At 36.3% G+C, this 22,857-nt stretch overlaps 1 protein-coding gene across 1 annotated transcript in view; it reads left to right on the top strand.

Moving 5' to 3' along the window:
- Positions 1–1,597: 1,597 nt before the first annotated feature.
- The window catches only part of LOC132131746 (leucine-rich repeat and immunoglobulin-like domain-containing nogo receptor-interacting protein 3), a 31,818-nt gene continuing 10,558 nt past the window's right edge, over positions 1,598–22,857 (top strand). Inside the window, exon 1 of the mRNA XM_059543839.1 lies at positions 1,598–2,270. The gene's annotated coding sequence lies outside the window, so the exon portion shown is untranslated. The remainder of the gene's footprint in view (positions 2,271–22,857) is intronic.

Here is a 22,857-nt window from a genome sequence, read left to right as displayed (position 1 = left end):
TCTCAGTAATGCAGATGGTCTCACCGGACGGAGCTCAAACACGTCCAGGTGCCCTTTTACCGCCCTCCACCAAGGTTTGTTGCTTCAAATAAAGCGTGACGCACTCAGGCACTTTCACTTCTCAGAAAGGTCAGTCAGTCTTTTTTTCCCTCGAAAACGAAGACAAAACATGTTTTTCTTCTGCTGCCCCATAATTCCCTTGTCTCCTCTCTGTTCTCTAACCATTTTTCACAGATGCCACTCAAACCAAGCCACCTTAGAGCTTTTAATGGGGTGCGAGGGTGCTAAAGTGTGTTTAAAAAACACCCACATCTAAGGCTGGCTGAGGCCATTAGGAGCAAAGACAGGTGCCCAACTCTTTGGACTCAACATTTCAAGGTGTCTCAATGCAGTATTCTGGACGGACACTGATTATGATTTTGTTATCTAGTTTCTTTGTTACTTTATGTCTTTTATGTCTAAAAATTCCCATACTCATACATTTGGCGTACTATATTCAGCGTACTATGATTTATGATTCTCGTCTCCAAATGGCCAATGTTGTGCGGCGGCTGGTTATTTTAGGGATGCAGTTTTCTGCTTCTCCTCTTACTGCTACTATCTGTTTTTCCTCCTGTTGTAATAAATGCTCCTACTGTCACTCCTATCCTCCATGACTTTCTTCTGTGAAACAAAAAAGATATTTTGAAATAGTGTCTCAGTGTTTTTGTCCATCCAAGAAAAGTTAGTGGGTCTAAATGTTTTTTGGTCACCACAGACTTTCATTGTACAGACAAAAACAGTTCTATAAAAATATCATTAGCAGTACTGATATTAGTAGCTAGCTTTTGTGAAAGCCAGTTTCCACTTCACAAAACATATGCATTGGGAAATCAAAGTTGACGAAATGTAAAAATTATGAGATGAAAAAGTCAGAACTGACATACTGCATCATAATCATGAGATAAAAACATCTGCCATAATTATGAGAAGTCCAATCTGAGATACTGCATCATAATCATGAGATTAAAAATTCTAAATTATGACATAGTAGTAATTACGAGGTAAGTCGAAACTGAGATATTAAGTTATAATCATGCTAAAGAAATAAAAATGACATACTAAGCCATAAGAAAAATCAAAACTGAGATACTATATCATACTCATGAGATAAAAATAATTAAAATGATCACTTACTAAATTATAATTGTGACCTTTTTTTTTGCTGTGGTTATGACTTGATGATTTCATCTTTTGTTGTCAGTTGTGTTTTTTAAATAAAATTTTCCTAAATTATAATGTAAAAATCTTACTACTTTTTGTCATTTTAATTTACCAAACCATGTCCCCCACCCTCCCCCTTTTTATGATGCTAAATGGGCATCCATAAGCTACCCCTCAACACTGATAAAATATTATCTCTCTCTCTTTCAGTCAGCATCCACTAACTTCCTGCTGAGGGACTCTGGAGGAAAACAGTTGGAAAAAACAGGAGAATTGAAGACAGGACAAAACATCGAAGGATTGCGCATTAAGAGGGTCACATGTCTGCTAAAATTTTATGATTCCAGCTGCTGGTCTTTATTCAACCCCTGGTGGACATGGAGAGCTTTCGGTAAGGGACTGGATTGTAAAGTCAGCGGTAAGTGTGAAAATATTACAAACACAACTAACCAATACATTGAACTGTCAATTCCCATGGAACTTTTTGCAAGAACCACTGAGTCCTTTAGGTATCACTATATGGACACCAAATGGAACGGTTCCTAGTGGAGGACTCTTGATTGTTTTGAGTCAGTTTGCACTTTCGAGACGCTCCCTAAGCGATCAGTTAGCTGGCAGTGTGAGTTTTGAAGCCATACAGCCGTAGTGGAGAGTAGAAGAGAGGCAGGCTCGCTCTTATATCACCGCTTCACAGAGTACGACTCATCCCGTCTGATACGCTCACACACGCTCTCTCCTTTCCCTCACACACTTGTGCGGAAAGCCACACATCATCCCTCCTGTCACTGGGACAATGTGTATGGAGAACCTGATGACTACTAGCTGTTGACAATAGAAAACAAAAGAAGTATCCAGCGGTGGGAAGAGGGACGATCTGATTGGGATCTTGAAAGCCGATGCTGCAGCCAAGAGCATCTGCAGGCTTAATTGGGCGACTCAACCCGAGCAGCTGTGCACATCCCACATGCAGAAGCTGAGAGGGACAGCCAAAAACAAGGATAGATTCGTACGTGAAGCTGACAAGTCTGGCTGATCTGGACATACCTCCTGTCAAGTTCTAGCCCTGGGTGAGCCCTTTCATCTTCTCCAGAAAAGTGGCCGATTAGCGTGACAAATTGGCAGTGTCCCAGCTGTAATTAGGGCTTAAATATAGGATTGGGGAAGTCAGACCTGTAACTTGTCATCTTTTCTTTTGGCAGATACCTTATTGTTAATTTCAGCCAGTTCCTATTGCTTTAAGAGCTTCAAAAGCATTTATATCTGATGTAATGCAACAATGCTGCATATTCCCACTAACAAGAGTTTAATAACCACTGCGGTGTTCATGCAAGCAAACAATGAGCCTCATCATTTAAATACCGCTGGTCTGTCTTCAGTGGACGTCCTCTTCAAAGTTATTTTAAAGGGATCATTCGATTAAAAAATGACTAATAATTGACTAATATTCACTTACTCGCTCTCATGCTGCTTCTTAACCCATATAATTACTGTTTTTCATGGTATTGGACAGTAGGAGATGTTTTGAAGATTCATTACGCAGGTCATTTTCAAACTAAAAGTTTGTAGTTATGCCATCTGTCCAAAAAGGACAAAAACACACAAGGTTTTATTCATACGGAATGTGTTTTTGCATTTAAAAACACACGATGCAGGGCAGTGAAGTGAAGCTTAACAATTCTCCAGATGAAATTTTTGCAAAGATGCGAAGTTCAGCTAAGTTGAATTTGAGAGATATGTTGACAGTGACGACATTTTTTCGAACAGGACAAAAGCCACAAGAGTTGATTCACACAGAATGCGTTTTTGCGTAAAAAAACAAACATTTAATTGAATTGAAATAAGGTGTAAAAGATCACAATTCAAGTTAATATTGACAAAAAATTTTTTTTAAATGTCGTTATGTTTGTCAGATTCAAAAATAGCAAGCCAAGGCATCATGCGAGATTAAACATCATTGATGCCAAACCTTACTGGTTCGCATGTGTCGCAAACAAAAATGTCATGCCAGTTTGAATATCAGTGAGTAGTGTCGGAAATTGGGTCTGTTCTTCACCTTTAAAAGACTCAAAGTAGTTAATGAGTTAAGTCAAGCAACTTTGGTCATTTATAAAAATTCTAATTTTACTGTTTTTCACCAACTATTCAGGAATTTTGATGTGTGACCTTTATATTCTTAAAAGGCACACATGAAAATCATATTAAATGCAAATTTTGATGGCAATAAAACAGAAGTGAGCCCATTTAATTTTGACGTAGCTAGTCTTGGAGGCATTATTGAAATGGTTCTTTAGCCCCCACTTACTCCAAGCGACAATCACAGTCTTTTCTGAAACAGCAGAATGAGATTTCATCATTGCCTTTATGACAACAGTATATATAGAGCTCCTGATGAAAGGATGATGAGCAGAGAGGATCACTCCGCATGTGGGCAGTGGAAGAGGAGGAAAAGACATCACCGCTTTTGTGTTTAGATCAAGTACAGACAATAAAGATCAGGCTTACAGCTGGGAAAGAATAATCACCTTCCTGACCACTTTGATCGGGCCAGCTTATGAGAAGAACAAGTAAATTTGATCTTTATAAGCTTGTTTATATAGTTGATCTGTCTAATATTTAATGCTAGAATCACATTTTAGTCGACATGGAATCAGAATGGACCTAATTAATTTCTTAATAGTTTGTTAATATTATTTTCCCAGTCACTTGTGTTCTCTATCGTACTGCTGTGATTCTTTAGTATCACATTTAATGATCTAGCTTGGGATCCCTCTGTATTATTGCAGGAATGGGCCTCCTTTAAGCCAAAGTACAGTAATTGGACACTTTAAAACATCATGAAAAGGGGACAAAAGCCGTTTTAAGCCAATCGTTCATGTTTTATTCATTGCCTTGGAACAAGGCTTTATTTTGCATATCTGAAGCTCCCGATGGAGTACAACAAAACAAGAGATTTGGCATTCAGCACATATGACGAGTGTGTTATGTTTGTGGTTTGCATATAAAGTGCTTGTCAAATATCATCGTATGTGAAGCCTGCAAACTTAGCCTCCAGATTAAAAGATTAGTTCATGTTTCTCACGTTCCAAACTCGTATGATTTCTTTTGAGTAGCACAGATGATGTTCCATAGAATGTTGTGGTTGCTTTTTTCCACGCAGTTACAATGAATGGAGACTAAAGCTGTCAAGCTTAAAAATGAAACAAAGCTCCACAAAAGTAGTCCATATGACTCATTCATAGTATTTCAAATCTGCTGAATATTATGATCATTTTGTGTGAAGAACAGAGCCAGTTTAAGTTGCTGTTTATGAGTGAGTGACGTGATGTGTAGCCAAGTATGGTGTCCTCTGTCCAACTCTAACCATTAGGCCACGTCTGCCCCATTGATCATCATCTCAAGTGAGATGCTGAAAATGCAAAAACTACTAAATGAGACTTTAGTCTTTAACTTTTTTATACTTACTTTATACTTAACTTTTATACTTCTCCATTTATAATATCTAAAAGTCCTTTAAACTTGTTAGTGACACCAATAGATATGAAAACATTTTAGAGATTGTGTAAGTGTTTTTCTTGTAGATATTTGAACTAGCAGATGCTTTTATCTAAAGCAACTTACAGTACATTCAGAACAGAATTTTTTTTACCTAACATGTGTTCCCTGGGAATCGAACCCACAACCTTTTGCACTGCTAACACAATGCTCTACCACTGAGCCACAGGCACTTTATTTTAAAATTGCATTTTGTCCTCAATGTATTACTAGTCAATTTATTCTCAAAATATTATTACTTTATTCATAATGATTCATAAATGATTCATTCTGACCAATTTTGTGAACAACTGAAATCCTTTCTTCCTTTGGGGTCAGAGAACGGCGTATAGTGCCTTTCCTCTGCTCAGTCAAGGACTAGAATGACCTTTTCACCGTCCTTGGCTATTTTCTAATGTTCATTGCATGGTTCAGGTTGCATGTCTTCAGTGTCAGCATAGGGTCCTTCATTCCTGCCAGCTCTTTAATTATGTAAATGGATTAACAACCTATGCTTCAAACAAGCCCTAAAGCTGTTTGTCCTGTTCTATAGAGATGAGATTGATTTGATGGGAAGGTATTCGATAACCCGTCTGCTAGATTTCCACTCATTGGTTGCTGGCAGATGGAGGTTGATTAATTTTTGAAATGTTAGTCCCCAAAATAGCTCCTCTGAGTCGGATGTCCACACACAGGTTACACAAGAGGCAGATATCTCGTGCTAGATGACATTAATAGATGTTTCCTGACTGCTGCGATGTTGATGTTGACATTAAATCAATTATTCATTGCGCTCTACAATTAACTGTATCTGATATAACCCGAGAGATGACATATTAAGGCCATGTTTTGAATGCGCCTCAAACTTTCAGCCCATCAACAGTCACACTCATGCTCGCTTTTATGAAGGGTAATGGTGTATAGAGACTAATAACTCTATTCCGCTCATTTTCACGCATGAGACTCATAGTATCAATTTAAGGACTTCTATCTTCCCTCTGTTCTGCATTAAAGTCATGACTCATTTCATCAGCCAATTTTGATGTCTGAGATGGAAGCAGAGAAAGCCATTTAGCCGGGTGTCACTTCAACATATAATTCATATCCAATCGCTGAAGGAATAAGTGCGATAATGACAGGAAGTTCATCTGTAGTGCCTTCGTTTTCTTTTTGTGTAACTTTGGAAAGTTTGTAGAAGGGTCAATTGGTTTATTGTTAAGTGGCTTCTGGGTTAAAAGCACATGATGTAGCAGTGTTTGCCTTTGGATGTCAACTTTTATGACAAACAACAAAGTTTCAAGAATTGCGATATTAAGTTAGAATTGTTTTGAGAATGAAGTCAAAATTATGAGAATGAAGGGGCTAAATACATTTTGTAACACTAAGTTGTTGTTTTTTTCCTCAATTTTGACTTATCTCAAAAGTAGCTATTTACATAATTTTGACTATTAATGTATTGCCGATTTTCTTTAAACATTGCTTTCCCTCATCATTTTGATTTTTTCTCAAAATATAGCTTTCAGTCCTGTAGTTTTCACTTTATTCTAAAAATATTACTGTTCTCAAAATAGTTATTTATTTTATCATTTTGACTATTCACAAAATATTATTTTTCTCAAATATTACTCTCATAATTTTCACTTTATTGTCAAAATTTTACTACTTTAATTAATATTGCTACTTTCATAATCTGACTTAAGGTATTAACAAAATATTACTACGTTCATCATTTTGTCTTGTTAACAAAATATATACCTTTCTTAAAATGATTGCTTTTAATCTCATAACTTTCACTTAATTCTCAAAATATTACTATTTCAATTTAATTTTATCGGTTCACAAAATAGTACTACTTTTCACAAAATATTATAACTTTATTCTCATCATTTAAACTTTATTCACAAAATATTGCTAGTTATTTTCAAAATCACTTATTTCTTTATTTAGATTTTTCACTAAATATTACTACTTTTCACAATATTACTACTATATTCTCGTAATTTCAACTTTTTTACAAAATATTGACATTCTTCTTAATGTTGACTTTATTCACAAAATATTGCTAATTTATAATCATAATATTAACAATTTGTTTTCTAAACATTATAAAACCACACTCAAAGCTTTACAGTTTTTTTTATTAACATTAAAACTTTGTTCTAAAATGTTTGATTTTTTGGATCTGTTGGATTGGATTATTATTTATTTATTTTAATTTTATTATATAAAAAGTTGCTGACGCTCTTTGAAAACGTTGCTGTTTGACAGTGTTATTTTAGAAAAATTAACAGTTTGGACACTATTTCATCAAATATTTAAAAGTACTTCGTACAGTGTTTTTTATTTTATTTTATTTTTTTCTGCAGAGTGCAAAGAGCCCTGGTTGATCTTTTTGGGTTTTCTGTAAACGAAACTATGCCACAGATATTCCAGAAACTTTTGGACTTGAAGAGGCTTTGATGTGGATCATAAGCAAAGCATCCTGTTCCTCAAGGAATGTTTTAATTGTTCATATTCCTTTATTGGCGCGTTCTTGACAATATGGTGACAGATGGTGAGAGAGAGATCAGTGTAAACCCACACCCTTTACTTCTCGTCCCCTGAGGTAACTGTCAGAAAGACCTAGATCATTTCATCAGATGGATTTTGTAATGATGCTCCAATTCTACACACCAATGTGGACTCAGCAAGCGAGCTTGTTTACACAGCATCATGGTGTCTTCGCCCTGGCTTTCAGCATGCGGTTCTGGGGCGGCATCCAAAAAATGTTTACCTGCGCTTTTTGGAAATGGATCCTCTCTGTGGAGAGTTTGCCAGATGCTGTGTTACTTGTCCATGTAGTTGTCAAATGGAAGAATGATGTAGAAAGAACAACTAAAGGCAATTGATTTTGTTTGTGTTTGTTTGGACAGGACACCTAGTTGAGCTTCAGAGGTCCAGGTTATTCCTATGGGACGTTCTGTAAAGCTCAACTGACCCGAGCAACAGTAATCAAAGTGGGCTGAAAGGACTGTTGTTAAGTGAGCACAATCAGGTTTTTCAATGTCATTTTGAAAGTGCATAATCACAAATTTTTCAAGTTCAACAATTCACAAAATATTACTACTATCCTGAAAATATTACTTATTTATTTACAGTATTTTGACTTCTCAAAATATATTTTTTCTCAAAATATTGCTTTTTTTCATCATTTTTACTATTCACAAAATATTGCTTCTTTTTCTTAACTTTCACTTTATTCTCAAAATATAACTGCTTTTCGCAAAATATTACTATTTTCTAAATATTACATTATTATACCTTTACTTATTTTCACTTTATTCCCAAACTACGATCAAAATAGCACATTATTCTCATAATTGAATATTCACAAAATATAGCTCCATTACTATATTGCTACTTCTCTCCAAATAGCAGTCCTTTATTTGCATAATTTTCACTTTATTCCCAAAATATTAGTACTTCATTCTCATACCTTTCACTTTATTCTCAAAATATAACCACTTTGTGCAAAATATTATATATAATTATTTCATACATGCAACAGTAACTGAAGTGGGCAGAATTTAGCTTTTCCGTGTTGCAAAAGGGTTTTAACATTGATGACAAAGAAGGACCATTTTGATTCCCTAAAAAATGTTTGCTAAAATAACTTTCTAGCAAACAGTTCTTAAAAGAACCTTATTTTTTTCTTAGTGTGAAGAAAATTTAAGGGGAAATTTATAAGGAACCTTTTGTGCAATGGAAAGATTCAATGGATGTTAAAGGTTCTTCTTGGAACCATCATTGCCAATAAAGAAGAGCATGCCCTTAACTTACAGTGTTGGTGTGCTGTCCAGCTGCCCACAGGGCCTCGAGGAGGCAATATAATGACCCCCATGAAAATGCATCCATCTAGGCAAGGCCGCATTCAGAATAGACAGTGCTGATGGGACCTTGGGTCCTCTGAGGACCTGCCATGAATTTCTCATGTGACTTAAAATAGACAGTACAGGCAAGCTTGAACATATCAAACCTGTTGCCAAGCATTAATGAATTATTCATCTGTAATGGAAAACATACTGTGACCATAGAGCAATGTGTGGTCGTTTCAAGCACCAAATACAAGTTCTAATTTTTCTGTTTCTGTCTCCTCCTTTCTTTTAAGGTTTCACTTTTTTCCCCTCACACCAGCTTGACTATATTGGCATGGTCGTGCTGTGAGGAGTGCTTTTTTGATGGGATTTTTACTCTGTCATTGTGGCGTTTGTCTGAAAGGACATTTGTCAAGGACAACATTGGGTTCTTCATTGTCTGTGTTTGATCAGGGTAATATAAAATTGCATCGCTGTCCGAGCTCAAAACTGTCACACAAGAAAGGAAGCAAGAGTTGTAATTGGGTAATCCATCTTTTTTTGTCACATTTATGTCATTTCTCAAGGAAGGCCATCTGTGCAGTTTGTTTGCTTTTAATGAAAAAAAAAAAAAAAAGAACATTGTATGTCCTTGGATTTTTAATTGAAGAGATCTGTTTGATACAAAATTCAAACCAAAAACAGGAAACTATATTTATTATATTCAAGTGATATTTTTTTGTACATGTTATTTACAGAGAAGATGAAGCTTTTTTTCTGGAATATTAATAATATTTACTTTGTTATACTATTTTCATAAAGAGTGCATTTTCACCCTAAATTCTTACGGTAATGTGGAAAAAAAAAGAATCTTATTACTGTAATACTTACTGTAACATTCTAAAAACAAAATGTAATAAAATCTGTACACTGACATATGTTTCCAGAGCTTGCTGGAAAACGTAGTGTTGGATATTCCTCTGTACTTTGTTCGTACTTCATATCTCATTTCATCCTCCTTCCTTTCTTCCCTCTTAAGCCTGTTCTCAAAGAGACCTTAGGATTGTCAGTCATTTGCAGTGGCTCAGCGTTAATTCCCCCCATACACCCGGGGGAGGGACGGTGCTCAAACCCACAGGATTTGAATGGTGACAGCCAAACGCTGCGTTTGAGCTCCATGGGAGAGTAAGAAGGGAGCCCACGTCAAGTTCCCACTGAGTCGAAGGCTTTCTGAAATTCCTCTCTCCCCGAATCCCCTTTTTCTTCCCCGTCTTCCCCCAAGCCTGGTTATGTCATGCTGTATAATCTCTCTGAGCAAAGTTCCCCAAATGTCTTAAGTGAACAGATCATTCTCATTCACTTCCATGCACTCATTTTTAAGCCTGTAGCATTCGAGTGAAGTATCATTTCATTGGTTGAACCTAGTAAACAAGCCTGAACGAGACTGACATAGTTATACCCTCGTTAATAATTCATGCCCTAATGCATGCTGGGAAGTGGGCGAAGACTAAAAAACAACTAAAAGTTATTTTCAGGCAGGTTTGACAAAAAAGATATTAATACAATATTTAAAATCTGTATTTCCTTTGTTATTCAGCATTATTTACTAGAGTGCATATTTAAGATTCTCTTAAGTGCAGCTTTATTATTATTATTTTTAATTGCTACTTCATTCTCATAATAAGGACTTTTATATCTTACAATGTGAATTGAGTATTTTTTAAGTGTGAGTTATTGTTCTCACAAATGCGACTTTATTTCTCATTATTATTATTATTATTATTTATAGCATATTTTTTTTTCTCCAGTAATTGCAACTTAATTGTGATACTGGCTTATTTGAACAAAACTAAGTGTTTAATACAATATTCTAATATTGAATCTGGATGTCTTTATGTATTGTTCAGGATTATTTACTAGTGTGCTCAATTAAGAGAGTTATTTCCTTGAGGTTGAAATTATTGTTTGACTTTTCAAACAATAAACAGCGTCCTATTGGATTAAACAGACAAAATCCAAACCATTTCTAGCCACGAGATAATCTAGTTCAGTTTTGTGGGTGTTTGAGAACCGCAGTGATGTGTTTTCTGGGCCAGAAGGGATTGACAATAGCAGAATTGCAATAAATCCCACAAAGCGCGAAAACCTTGATGCAGCAGGTTTTACATGGGACCTCCTCTGCTGCTAGTTAACCCGCTGTTGTCTGGTCTCTTTTCTAGAGACAGTGTAAGTCTGCCAGCTGTCAGCGCTAGGCCACTGTTGTCTAGCCATTGCAGAGATTAAAGCTGGTTATTGGAAACAGAAAAAGCAGGTCTGCCACAGGATTAAAGAAGACGCTGAAGTAGGCCAGGCAAAAATACGAGGGCTGCTGTCCCAGAACATCACCTCGTGTAATAACGGTTAATCCTTCTATTTTACATCAGCGCATGCGCGTCATATTTCTGGCTGTGTTGGACTTTATACGGCATGCTGCTAATGTGACCAAAGGGGACAAAAACAAGTGTATGCTCTTGCTCTGTGGTTTTTCTTTCATAAGAACTTGTATTTAAATTCTATTTTGACAAAGAGTTGGTGGTAAACATCATTACTTTTGGATGCTGCTGGTGTTACAATCAGTCTTACAATGGGATACGAGATGCTGGGATTATATTATCCAGCAAGCTTAGGGAAACTCATTCAAAGTTTGAATTACCTTCTCTCTTCTTTAATAAAATCAAGCGCTTATTGCTTGAGATGCCTACTTGTTGAAGTCTCTGCAGATAATTCACTAATGAAGACTGTTTCCAAATAAATGCAAAGGTAATTATGATATTACTCACAATTGTGACACTTAACAGACTCGCTTTTTCTCATAGTTGCAACTTTATTCTTCTTCTTGTAACTTCTGCTATATCTCAAAATATGTAATTGGGACTTTTATATCTCACTATGAGACTAAATTGCAGCTTTATTTTTTTGTAAATGCAAAATTTTTCTTGTAATTGGGACTTGTATGTCTCACAATTAGTGTTAATTTCGTCACCTATTTTTAATTTAGTCTTAGTCTTGTGCCAAATGTCCTTGTTAGTTTTAGTCATATTTAGTCATTCACATATCTTTTTTTGTCAGTCAAGTTTTAGTCGACTAAAAGTCTCGTCATTTTAGTCTAGTTTTAGTCAAAAGAAAACTCAAGGTATCTTAGTCGACTAAAAGTCTTTTAATTTTAGTCTAGTTTTAGTCAAAATTTTTTAGTGTTTTTTTAAAATAACACATTATTACTGATAAACATTTCAGTAAAAAAAGTGTTTCACATATCTCAAACATTGGTTAAATGTCATAATTACCTGACAAAATACACTTGTTGAATGATTTTTGTGGGATGCAAATGTTAAATGTGTCTAGTTTTCAAATTCTGATTTAGGAGACACATTCACAAATGATTAACCTGATCACAATTTTTTACTTTATTGATACTGCTTTTAATCGTAATGCAAAGACCGGTCATCGGGACATAAGCTGTCATATACAATAAAAGAGCCTGCACAGCAACAGGAAATATAATTTAACACAAAAAGCATGCCTAGACGGTGGACTTGCGCTCAGGAATTTTTTTATTTTTTTTGTATTTTTTGAGCGGCGTGTGGACAAATTCTTTTTACACACACACTATTTTATTTCTTGATAACAGACCGCTGCTAACTATAACACACAAATATGGAGCCTCTTCCTTCGACATAGCATGTCGTCGGCGCTCGTCACTCTTGTTCGCTTCAGGTGTTGTGTGTTCAGCAGTTTCGTGTTGCAGCCACAGGCTGGCAGCAACAGGAGTATGAGACCTGTAACTTGAGCAACAGCGCGAAGCCGCAAACTCGTTCTGAATTTTTAAAGGCGTAACAGTTTATGAAAAAGCAGAGACGATTGTAGACGAAAATGAAGAGAGATTTTATCTTAGTTTTTATTTTATGCAAAACATTTTCGTCTCGTCTTTTTTCGTCAACAATAATGCATGTTAATTTAGTCTTAGTCAGCGTTTTTGGACAGTGGTGCAGTCTTGTCATCGTCTCGTCTTAGTCATGAAAAAAAAGGTTGTTGACGAACATATTTCGTCTCGTCTGACGAAATTAACACTACAATGTGACAATGTATCATAAATAGCAGCTTTAGTTTTTTGTAATGAAAAGACTTTCTTGTAATTGGGACTTTTAAATCTCACTGTGTGACTATATATCAAACATTGCAGCTTTATTTTTTTTGTAATTGTACCTCTTTCTTGTAATTGGTCTTATATCTCACAATGTGACTCATAAATTGCAGCTTTATTTTAACTTTTTTCTTGTAATTGGGACTTTTATATCTCACAATGTATCATAAAAAGCAGCTTTATTTTTTGTAATTACAACTTTTTCTTGTAATTGGTACTTTTATATCTCACTGTGTGCCTATATATATCAAACAGTGGCGCTTATTTTTTTTATAATTGTACCCCTTTCTTGTAATTGGTCTTATCTCACAATGTGACCCATAAATTGCAGCTTTATTTTTTTTGTAATTGCGGCTTTTTTCTAGTTAGTGTGACTATATATCATGAATTGCAGCTTTCTCACTGCATCTCTTGTCAACTTGCAACTTTATATCCCTCAATTGTAATTTTTTTGTACAAATGAACTATGTCACACAATGTGGCTAGATAAAGTATCTCCAGTAGCAATTCTCCTTTATTTTTCACTTTAAGGTGTAAACTGGCATTAATCACCAACAATCAAAAGCCTAGACTGACTAGATTCTTTTTCCATGAGGGCTTTTTCCACTTGCGTGTCAATGGGTGGCTGTCCCATGTTTTGTCTGTAACTCAAGGGACCGGGTTTGACTCGAGTCACTCCATACTTAACCTCAGGCTCATTATGCCACAACAGCTGCTGGGGTCAGTGGTGACCTGGTGTCAAATGATTGTCACCGTGTTCCCAAATTTATACAGGTCGACTGAATGCAGTGATGAATGTATGGAGTCGTGTAGTGTACATTGTAAGTCTCTGTCAAAAGCAACATTTCCACAAGAAAAGCATTAAAACCAGGGCCGTATTAAGACAGTGCGGTGCCCCTGGGCACTATACCTCAAAAGCCCCCCCCCCACGTCATGACAAGGAAAAAAAACATATATAAGTCGCACTGGACTATAGGGCGCTCTATGTTTTCAGTGGTAGACTACAGGAGCACTGAGCAGCATAGAGCCCCTCTTGGGGCTGAAGACGGTAATGTTTTAACTTTAACTTCAATGGGAAACCGGGAGAGTGCACAGTGCAGTCAATCGCTTCTGTGTCATTGTCATTGAGCTCATTCTTCATTCGTTTAAAAAAAACTTTCGATCCCTGGAACATTTTGAATTGTAGTTAAACGTCTAGCGTCCTTGTCTTTCTTTAACTTTCTTTTTGCAAAACCACTCAATTGACATCTGTCCATTTTGATTCATTTTCTTTAGCCGTTAAAAAAATGACACATTTGCGCGTACTTGTTGTGGACCAACTCAACTCTGACCGATTTAGGACGGAAGGGGGGGACTGATAGTGGTCATGTAATCTTTATTTATTTATAATTTATTATTATTATTGTTGTTGTTAGTGTTCATAAACGAATTATGTATGGTCTTTCAAGAATTTCAAGTTAATAATAAAACAATTATGAAAAATATTTTTAAAGCTTGTGTCATGTGGTGCCCCCCTAGTTGTTGTGAATGGTTGGTGCCCCTGGGCACTGGCCCAAGTGCCCTTATGGATAATCCGGCTCTGATTAAAACTAGTCAAGGAGAAGTTACTACCTATCTTTTTAATTCACTCAAGTGAGCCAAGAGTGTGTGCATTTAATTTGATCAATGTGCATTTTCCAGGCTTCAACTTTGCAGTTCAGTTCTACAGTTCAAACCTCTCAAGGAAGTTGAATTCCACTAGTGTCAGACAGAGATTAGAGCAACCACTGATTTGGAGACACTTTAAAAGCAGTTTATTCTTTGACACACATTTCAACAAAGAAACCTCGAAACGCCCAAGAGACCCTTGAAACAGCAATTTTCTACTAGTAGTGATAATAATAATCTTTATTTTCTATAGCGCCTTTTAATGATATCTCAAAGCGCTTTACATAAACAAGTAAAATAAACTACAAACAAAATACACCATATGAAGATTATAAAAATAAGCAAGAAAAGATCTGCATTCAAAACACTTAAAAATAAAATAATAAAGAATTAATACCAAAAAATCTATTAAAAGATAAAAACTAAATTTTAAGGTGAGATTTAAAAATGCTATGGGATTTGGCTTGCCTTAACTCAATAGGTAAAGTGTTCCATTGTTTTGGAGCTAATGAAGAAAAAACCCATCGATCTTAAGCAGGTTGACAACAGTTAACAGACCAGTTTAATTTACATCGTCTTTTTGCAGACGCTTTTATCCTCCACTTACAACTGGGGATTAAAAAGAAGTGATTCTTCTTAAAGAGGCAAACAGTCACAGGAAGTTCTTGTAATATCAAGTTTTAGGCATTGCTAAAATAAGTACAAACTAGTAAGAGAAGGGAGAAATGGAGAGAGAGAATAAAAAATAAAAATCTTAAGGTGAAGTCAAGTAGCTTCGAAAGAGATGAGTTTTCAAAATTGTCAGGGATTCAGTGTTCCGGATAGGGGTAGGAAGATCATTCCACCAGCCAGGAATGGTGAACGAGAAAGTTCTGGAAAGTGATTTTGAGCCTCTCTGTGATGGTACCACGAGGTGTTGCTCACTAGCGGATCTCAGACTTCTGGAGGGGATGTAGATTTGTAATAGTGAGTGGAAGTAGGCGGGTGCTGAGCCTGTGGCCTGTGGTTTCTGATGAATGAAGGTCACACATTGGGTTAAAGGGAGATAAATGCTCAGACAAACATTGAGTTGCAAGACCATGTAAAGCCTTCTAAGTAAGCATCAGAATTTGTAAATCAACCCTAAACCTAACAGGGAGCCAATGCAAAGACTCCAAAATAGGAGTGATCTTATTAGGATGATTTAGGATTCTTGCAGCCATATTTTACACAAATATGCAATTTGTTTAGCGTAGCTATTGAAACCCCAGCCAACCAAGCATTGCAATAGTCAATATGAGAAAATACAAAAGTGTTAATCAACTTCTCAGCAACAGTGAAGGACAGCATTGGATTTAATCTGATGATATTTCTAGGATGAAAGATGTTTTAACAGTATTCTGAACATGAGGCACACATGTTAGATTAGAATCAAAAATCAACCCCCGATTTTTTTTGTTTTGTCCGAAACTCCGATGATCGAACCATCAACAGTTAAAGTAGCTGACCAAGCTTTACGTAATTGGTGGGGTGAACAAATGAGCATAAAGTCAAACGTTTCACTGTTAAGATAGAGAAAATTTTCTTAGAAATACATTGAGAAAGAAAATCCACAGGCACAGTATCCTCAGGTTCTGAATGTATATACATTTTAGTGTCATTTGCATAAAAATGAAATTTAAGACCAAGAGATCTCCAAAGTTGACCAAGTGTAAAAATGCAGATGTTAAAAAGCAAGGGGCCCAAAATGGAACCCTGAGGAACTACAGAGTGCACGACTTACGATCTGTAAGTTTGAAAAAAGATGCAAGATGCGAAAGATATTACAATTCATCAGTTTATTAATGGAATTAATATATTAATATATTCTATTCTCACTGCCACTTCATAGATTCCTAGACTTTATTTTGGTTGATGCTCCATCTGAAAACATAGTAAACTGAGTTATAGAGTTAGTATTTTAAGGGATCACAGGCTCTTCTGAGTTTTAAGGTAGGCAAATTAATTATGCTGCCATCTTTTTGTGCTACTGATAATGCTTTGCACTCAAGCTTATGCTTATATCAAGCTGTTAGTTTAGCAACATGCTAACTAATAATGAGTCACATTCTCCTGTGAGGAGCACTATTTTGTGAGTTGTTGCCTATTTAGTGTGCTCTTAATCAGTCACATACTGTATGGAGTTGCGTGACAGCTAGGATTCTGCCTATGCAGGCAGCTTGGTAGATTATTAAACAGAGCTACTACCTGTATGTCACAAGAGAATTTCTGGTTTTTGCCAAAGGCTTCTTATAATTGGGAGGAACAGGGTAAATTACTGAGGTAAAGACTGAGCTTCAGCTTTCACGCAGCAGGACAATCAGAAACGGCTCTCATTGGTGCTTGATAACTTAAGCTAATAGTGTCTAATTGCTCTCGCTGATTTGTAAGCAGCAAGAACATTGATTAAAGGCGACGATGTTGTGAAGAGGCAGCAGACGGGTTGCCGAAAGCTGGAGGGTCTGATTGTCATTGCAGCTGCTGCAACTAGCAATAGATTAGCAAAGGATTGCCAATCTCCACCAAAGGTCACACTCTGACTGTATGAACAACTAGCATATCTATTATCCCATTAGCATAGCAGTGCACTAAGATGATCCCACAGGAGTAAAAGTGATGCAAAATGTTTTTGTGAGGTAGTCAAAAAAAACATAGAGCTGTTTGCATTTTTAGCATAAATGCTAATGCATTCTGTACTTGCTAACCAGGGCCAAAGTTGTACTTCAGAACAGTCAGCAGAAGTTAAACCATTTCATCTCATTATGTACATGTATGTGTGTTTTTTTGTGTGACTGATTCTGAAACCACGTGATATACATCCAAATTCACTCTCACGGAAGGCTAAGCTAACCCACTAGGCAGTGGCTAGGCAGTCTGAAGTGATTCGTTTTGACAGGGTTAGAATGCCAGCCAGTGAAGGGTGTCTTCTAATCCATTCAAGCCAAAGAGACGACTGTAGGATGGCGTCCAACTTCCGCCATGCGACCTAGCTAGGCCGTGGCCTTTTCTGACACTGCCCAAAGACATTTCTCATGCAATACCAGGCTTCATGCTTGCCTTTCTACAGCTCTCTCATCCTTCTAATTAAAACCCTATGCAACTTCAGTGTTATATTCGCCCCAATTGAATGCCTTGTAATCTTATCACCCTGTGTTTACATGTAATTGGCCCCAAGAGTCAATTGCACTAATGAATTGGCAGTTAAGATAAGTATATTAAGAGGTGGTAGTGGAAGCCATCATAATTAGATGTGTCCTTTGTTGCATGATTATGTTTTTTCTTTTTCATGACATGACAAAATAAATATAGAAAATATAAACATACTTACATGTTGCTATTCAGTGGAGCTGGCTGGTTCAAATAAACTGGATACTGAGCAGTGTTCCCTCTAAGCTGCGTGTGTGAGCGGCAGGGCCACACACTTCTTATGTCGTGACTGTGCAGAAGAAACAATATGCAAAAATGCATTTGGAAATCCATTTGACTGAATCCTACTAAATGCTAAATCATTTTAATGCTCGGGCAAACTGCGATAGTTATAGAATATAGAACCAGTTTACAGGTTTCATGGAAAGAGAATGAAGTGCGCCGAATCAGTCGCTGTTTTTTTGTAGCCTCTTCCTTTGGAAGTGAAAATAAAACAAATTTACAGTGTAGGGCACAGCATCTTCTTTACATGATGTTAACCACATGAACAAGCCACAGTGTTTGAGAATATAATGTAGAATATATGCGAGCATTATGCAAATGTGTTACACAGTGACGTGTATCCATCACAAAAGTGGGATTTGAATTAATGACTACTAGTTTAGGCTGTTTAGAGTCGATTCTTTCTTTTGGGAGACAATAACTGTATTTATCGTGCACTTTCAGCTTAACAACTTTGCAGATCATTTGCATTCACAGGAACATTACACACTGCATAAAAAGGGAATATTTGAAATGGCATAATAGTGGCCCCTTAATACATTACATTATACATAATACATTACATGATGATTAATAATAGTACCAATCGATCATCGTTTAAAAGCCAGTCTACCTAAATATTTTTGCTGACCATTTTTATCTATCGCGTCATGTCAGAAAGCACAAATCATCACAAACTGGGTTCTTAAAAATGACAATGAGTTCACTTTACTCAAATGGCCTCCACAGTTACCAGATCTCAATCTAATAGCGCACCTTTGGGATGTGATGATGGAACGGGAGACTGGCATCATGGATGTGCAGTCGACAAATCTGCAGCAACTGCGTGATGCTAGCATGTCAATCTGGACCAAAAGTTCTGAGCAATGTTTCCGGCATCTTGTTTAATCTAAGTTGTTAAACATTAAGGCAGTTCTGAATTCAACCCAGTATTAGCAGGTGTACCAAATAAAGTGGCTGTTGAGTGTTGTTTGCTAGTTTCAGCCTGACGCAGGTATCATTTTCACGTTGATTTAAATGTGTGCCCATGTGTGCCCATGGGCATGCTGGACTGAAAACAAGGTGTGTTCAGACGCATTGTTATTTTCAGGCAACTGAAATAGACTGCACCTTTGACAAATTGAAACCCGGTCTAAAGTCAATGGCACAATATTTTATTTATTTATTTTTTGTGTAAATTAACGATCACATTAGTAATATGTGCCTATAGACGGGTGAACAACACCCGTACACTCTGCTTATTACACACACAGGGATGCGCAGCAGCGCACAAACATGGCAAATATTAAAAATTTAAGAATTACCATTTATAATATTAATATTGCGCACACAAGCTGAACCTTTCATCTCTGGAGAAGCGCTCAGTCCTTACTCTTGCAAATTCTGCAATGTAAATAGCGAATCGGAGATTATGATTGGTTCTTTGCATGTTACGCCCAAAACACACCCATGACTCGTGCCGACCGTTTTTGCCCGTCGTTAAACTAACAAAAGTGGATTCGGACAAGTACTGAGTACACTTACGGCTGTGCACTTTAGACCATGCACTTAGATCGTTAAGATATGGTATGGCCCTATGTGTCCACTTTAGGCAGGGAACTACACTGCGACCGAAATGGTAGCATATGCGACCTTTTGAAGTGCCATTGCGACCATAATTTTTATGGGGTCACAAATGTATCACTGATTATTTTTGTACATACTTATGTTTTTGCTATGATTAAATATGATTATTTATTAAAACAGAAATGTGTATTTTAAGAATACGTTTTATAACGTGCTCCGAGCATTAAATACATCAAGTTCTCAAGAACTCAAATGAGTTTAAAGCATTCAAACACAAAATGCGGGAAAGCTGAACTGAGTAGCTGGTTACTTGCGCGCTGTGTTTGGTGCACACGAGAGAGTGACGCGTCTCACGAACAGCAACACTGAACCGAGCTCTCCTTCAGGACGTTCGCGTCCTCCTGCACCTAAACGAACAAATACAAATCGCAGTTTAAACAAACAGAAAAAAAGCGAAAAGCTAAAGAGCTCAATTCAGCACCGCGGTGTTCTGGTGTTCAGGGCGCAAGCAGAGACGTATAAAGGTAAATCAGTAGCAAAACTCGAGAGGTTGAAGATCTGTTTGTGAGAACTTGTCATATTAATATTTGAATTTGTAAGTTAAAATTTACACTCACAGCTCTGATGTGAAAAGTTGAATCTTTCAATTTGCACACACAGACAATGATCAAAACACTCGTGTTTTGAATTGGAAGTTGTAGATTAATAGTCACAAATGTGTAGAATGACATTCACACAAAGAAAATGACATACACACATTTTTACGACATATTTACTTTTGCACCTTACTTCAGTTTCGCTGCACAACGTCAAGTCGGCACTTACAACCTCTCAGATCTGGAAGTACAAGTTCAAATCCTAGCGCTCTGACTTTTGCTACTCTTTTTGCGCTATTCTGTTGCAAAACTCACTTGTGCACTTGTATATGCAGATGTGAGAGAGCAGAGCTGTGGGCGGGGCTTTGGGGCGAATGAAGACATTTTATTGGTCGATGCCCGACCAATGAACAACGCCAATTGTTTTCACTGAATATCCTTAGCTTTGACAGGATTTTAAGACACTGCATTCATTTTGCCATTCAGGTATTATCTAGTAGACAAATAATGCAACATATTTTATATGTATATCCCACTGCATATCACTCTACCAGAGTTGCAATATAATGCTGTTTTTATTATTTTTATGTTTTGTAAAAATAATTTTAACTTCTTCATTGGGTTAAATTCCCAATTTGCTTGTCAGTAATGAACCTTTTTAAATGCAACATTATTATTATTATTATTATAAAAATCGAGTGTTTAATAATGTCTAAATGTACATTAAACAGGAAAACCTAAAAAATAAGCACTTATGACCAGAAATACTGTTTTGAGCAACTAGTAGAGCTAAATACATGTATTTATTAAACATCAACAAGGCCATCTAGTGTTTAAGCAATGGAATTGCATATGAATATTATCTTTCTGTCCACCAAATGCCTCTAATTTAAAGCGTGCCTCTTTGCACTGGAATTTAAACCTAAATACTACAGTTATTGTAATATAAATAATAACCATATTAGAAAATGTTATATTTCAAATGGTCATTCATGAATCAAAATTATTGCGCATATTATTTAGTACCATGATCTCTTCAAATGAACTAAACAGGACTGAGTTAACATGTAGTACAGTTATTTTATTGGTTAAAAGTTACACGTAATTGTTTAGTCACATTTAACTGCCAAGGAGGAGTATGAGAACATAATGCTGTTCCATTTTCCAGTATAAAATGCTATTGTAACGCATAGTCATGAGTCAACGTAGTTAGCCATGCATAATCAATGCACTTTGTGTGTTACAAATTACTAGAAATCACTGCAAATATAATGAAACTGCTGTCTGTCCCAATTAATACATTTCAAGCATATTGACAAAACGTTTAGTTTAGTACTATTGATAGCTCCATGAACCACGTGACCGCGTGGCGGTGAGATCAAAGCATGTTCTGGTACAGCGAGTTTACTCTGCAATATGCAGTGGGATATACATATAAAATATGTTGCATTATTTGTCTACTAGATAATACCTGAATGGCAAAATGAATGCAGTGTCTTAAAATCCTGTCAAAGCTAAGGATATTCAGTGAAAACAATTGGCGTTGTTCATTGGTCGGGCATCGAACAATAAAATGTCTTCATTCGCCCCAAAGCCCCGCCCACAGCTCTGCTCTCTCACATCTGCATATACAAGTGCACAAGTGAGTTTTGCAACAGAATAGCGCAAAAAGAGTAGCAAAAGTCAGAGCGCTAGGATTTGAACTTGTACTTCCAGATCTGAGAGGTTGTAAGTGCCGACTTGACGTTGTGCAGCGAAACTGAAGTAAAGTGCAAAAGTAAATATGTCGTAAACGTGTGTATGTCATTTTCTTTGTGTGAATGTCATTCTACACATTTGTGACTATTAATCTACAACTTCCAATTCAAAACACGGGTGTTTTGATCATTGTCTGTGTGTGCAAATTGAAAGATTCAGCTTTTCACATCAGAGCTGTGAGTTTAAATTTTAACTTACAAATACAAATATTAATATGACAAGTTCTCACAAACAGATCTTCAACCTCTCGAGTTTAGCTACTGATTTACCTCCATAGAGACGCGTCTTAAAGTCTTCTTGCTTTTGTACCGACAACAAATACATACAAAATATGTCAAAATACCCGTCTTGGAAAGTGTGTTCGAAAAAGTCTGTGGTTATGTCTTAAGTGAAAGTAAAGAGCTGAGAAAGAAATCGGATGTGTATCCTTATAATGGATGCATTGTCTCTTAAAGTGACCGTGCCTAATTTACTAGCTCTGCTGTCGGTGTCTTTAATGTATGAAAATGAAAGTAAATCACTCACTGCTCTTGATTGAATTACTTTGTAGTTTTAACAAGAATTTATCCACAGTCTAACCAAAAATCAGATATAATTGATTATATTGTTTTACTAGTGGGTGCAGGACACTAGTTCATTTATGTAAGTGAGTATAGCAAAATACAATGAACTGTGAAATATTATACCCAAAAATTCTTCATACTGTAGACTACCAGTGAAATTGATTAAAAAATATATATATTAAATTAGGGACCTGACCATGTTTTGCTTAAGTGTTTCTTTCTTTAATTGCTAATGCAACCTTTTCACACCACAGACTGAACAAAATTAAGCATTGCTAGTTAATTGTTCAACAAAGTACTGATAGTTGTGTAAATATTGTCATACTGACAGTCGTCTGAAGATTTGGTTGATTGTAATCCATTACATATCTTTCTATCAAAGTTATCTGACATTATCAAGAGGAATTTGTTCTGACTCAGTTTAACTCTGAGTTCTAGTCATATTTTATTACCAATTTCTAAACTATAACAAATAAACTGTCATAATGTGAGAAATGTTGAAGGTGTCTGAATACATTTTGGTTTTGACTGTG

This window comes from Carassius carassius, chromosome 48 (genome assembly GCF_963082965.1).
Source record: "Carassius carassius chromosome 48, fCarCar2.1, whole genome shotgun sequence".
Lineage (NCBI taxonomy): Eukaryota > Metazoa > Chordata > Actinopteri > Cypriniformes > Cyprinidae > Carassius > Carassius carassius.
Note: the sequence above shows the minus strand (reverse complement) of the source record. Positions and strands in the feature narration are given on the sequence as shown.